Here is a 3,544-nt window from a genome sequence, read left to right as displayed (position 1 = left end):
CAATGCAATAAAGGCAGAGCTAATTACTGGCAAATGCAATCTAGATGATTCTCTTTCCCAGTGAAACTAGACAGGGATCAGCCTTCACTATAATTCCTCCAACTGTCTCCTCTGTTAATTATGATCTTCATAATCTCTTTCTTGGCAATATTTGCTCAATTCATTGCTACTCAATAGGATAGAATTAATAGGCAGGAGTAATAGAGAGAGCTCAGGACAACAGTTTGGACTCCAGGATCACTAACACAGAAGTAAAGACCTGGAAGAGAAGAGGGTTATTGGTAATAGACTTAAGGTAATAACCTTAAGCCTTCTTTTGAATAAGCAGTAAGACTTGGTCCTTTGCTAAGGTGCATGGGGTTTTATGTTTGACAACTACTTCCAGGTCACATGTGGGTGTAGCAAGTTAGGAGCTGTTTATTTTCAATTTTCATTTCACTAGTTAAAGGGTCGCTATATGTGGAGTGGTGACTGATCAGTGCCATCTACAGAGAGTTCACTCACCTTCCCTGATCACTAATTGCTTGAAGTCCAAAATTGTTATACAGGGGTCAGGAAACTATTATCTGCAAAGGGACAGATAATAAATATTTGAAGTTTTGCAGGGTCACATGAGGTCTCTGTTGTATATCCCCTTACTACTACTCTTCTCCTCTTCCTTCTCTTTCTTCACAGCACTATAAACATATAAAACCCATTAGTTTCTGGGTCATACAAATACAGACCATTGACAAATTTGCACTGTAAGCCAACTTTGTTGCCCGCCTGCAATATGCTATGTTGTTGTTTGCCGTCGAGTCGGCCCTGACTCATAGCGACCCCTCCTTGGGTTTCCGAGGCAGTATCACTACGGAAGTAGGATTGCCCAACCTTCCTTCCGAGGAGTGGCTGGTGGGTTTGAACCACCAGCCGTCTGGTTAGCAGGCAAGTGTCTTAGCCACTATGCTACCAGAGCTCCCATACACTCAGACAAAAAATACCTCAACTGTGATGAAACCAGATAATCAAATAATAATAATGAAGTCGTGTCCTATCTATCCATCTATTCCCATCAAGATTACATTTAGGCATAAAAAATAACTATAGAACAATGATGAAATAAATATATATGCATACACATATGCATAGATATACATATATGTATATTTATAAATATATATATTGTCATAAACCTTTCTAGGGGTGACCCCTATTTTTTAGTCATATTTAAAATCAAGAATGGGATATCTGCAACTCTGATTAAGAATTCTTTAATTCATTAAAAAATTAACAAATTAAATTAATTCATTAAATTAAGAATTCCTTAATTCATTAGGAAAAGGAAGGACACTGAATTGTGCACATAGGAGATAGATGACAGATGCTAACACCAACCAGTGTGCCCACAACATTGCATTACCATTAACACCAAACACCAGGCTACAGATAAACACATAAACACCTGAGAGGATCAGATAGGGGGGGTCAGTGAACAAGGGTATACTCTAGACCAAGGATAGATTGAGTGCAGGCTAATCTTGAACAGATACCAGTGATACAAAATACCTGCAATCCTTACAGAAGCAATAGAAGACAGACACAGAGCAATCCCTCACAGAAACCCAGACTCTACGGGAGAGAGATCCAACGGATCTACCATCTCAGGACCATAGTACTGGGGGACAGCAGGCTCAATTGGCACAACAAAATACATAAAAGCCTTGTTCCTCATCCTACATTAGTGAGTAGCAACTGGGGTCTTAAAAGTTTTTAAGTGGCCATCTAAGATGTACCTAATGGTCTCCTAGTGTCAGAAGCAAAGAAGAGTGCAAGAAAACAAACAAACAAACAAACAAAAAAGGGTATTTGGAAGCATTCAGCCCTAGGACACGACAGCCCTTGAGACCAGAAGAACTAGATGGTGCCTGGCTACCAATGACAACCACTCAGGGAAGGATCAAGTCTGGAGATGCTGGATAGAGAGGGAGGAAAAACATGGAACGAAATCCAAAGCACAATAATGACCAGCATTACTGGTCAGACGGAGACTGGTGAGACCCCCAATACTACGGCCCTGGGATACATTCTGGGCCTAGAATAAAACTCATTCCCAGGGGCTAGCTCTCAGCTAATAGTTAACAAGCTGTGCATGCAGATCACTCAACCCAGAATGACACACCCACATACTCTATGGAAATACATCCCTTAGAGCAATAGACCATGGGGCACCAGAGGGGCAACATTCACATGGAGGAAATGCAGGACAAACAGGAGTGCATAACTATGAGGGGCACAGGGGGAAGGTTACTGGGCAGGGAGGAAAGGAGACTAGGTTAGGGTTGGGCATGGTAAATGGGGAATGAAAATAAATGTACACGTAACGTTGAATGTAAAACAAACTCTTAAAATACAGAAGGGAGGGAAGGAAGTAAGGAGAGAGGGAGGGAGGGAAAGAGATAAGGAGGAAGGGAGAAAGGAAATTACCCTAAGAGAAGAGAGGTAGGGTCCTAGCCTAACGATGTACACAGTCCCAGGGGACACTATGAACCAGCTTAGTCTATGTGAATGACACACCCTAGATCAGAATTCCAGGAAGGGTACTTCTGGGATGATGCCCTCTGGAGGACCCAGGTCTTAAGACAATGGCACTAACTATAAATGATCCAGCACGCTAGGAGATGAGAAAGATAATCAGTTTCCCTCCTAGGAAGCCAGGAAATGCAAACTACACATTACTTTGGTGGTTTTACCAATAACAATAATAAACCCACTGACAAAAAAAAAAAATTATTGCAAAATTTTCTCATTTATTAGCCTTCTCCTCATTTTTTGCCTTTTTACAAAATATCTAAATATTAATTTCAATATCTGAGACAATACTGTATTTTAAAAACACATTTTGTGTGAAAGGAGCATGGTAGTTTGAAGAGTTTAGCGACTAGGAAGTAATTTTGTGTCAGAGTTCAACCACATGGCACTTTTTCTTAATAAGGGTACTCTTGTCCAGGATAATTTTTCTTTTTGTGGAACTCTCACTTACCATCTTTATATCCTGGCTCCCTCCCATGGAAAGAAAACCAGCTCTCCAATCCACTGACACTGGTACCATTTCTCACAGTTCACCTGTACTTTCAACCCGCTACCACCACCCAGGGGGCAGTATCACCCTTGGTTGAGAACCATTGTATTAGCCAGGTTTGGGTGCTTGGGAACAATATCAGGAGCATATTTACAGGTCATTGAGAATATGGCTTCAGGGAGAAGGCTTAGAAATTATAGAAACAACTTTGCATAAATGATTTACTCCTTTTCTTTTTTCCATTCCGTATTGCAGCTGGAAGAGAATATTCTTGATGTAATCTTTCCCTAAGAGAACAGCAGGGGCAATTTTCTTATGTCTGTGTGCTTCATCATTCATGCTGCAATATAATATTTGAGCAGGGTTTGAGAAATTACATTGCTGGTGAGTTGTCGATCACTCAGTCCAATGTGACCCCAGTGGTGTGGAGGTGGGAGGACTTGCTAAATCAACTAGCTTATGGTTTACTTTCTCAATGTATAAAAA

The sequence above is a fragment of the Orycteropus afer genome, unplaced genomic scaffold (genome assembly GCF_000298275.1).
Source record: "Orycteropus afer afer isolate SDZICR_OR568_19922 unplaced genomic scaffold, OryAfe1.0 scaffold00251, whole genome shotgun sequence".
NCBI classification, from domain to species: Eukaryota; Metazoa; Chordata; class Mammalia; order Tubulidentata; family Orycteropodidae; genus Orycteropus; species Orycteropus afer.
This window is presented reverse-complemented; position numbering follows the sequence as displayed.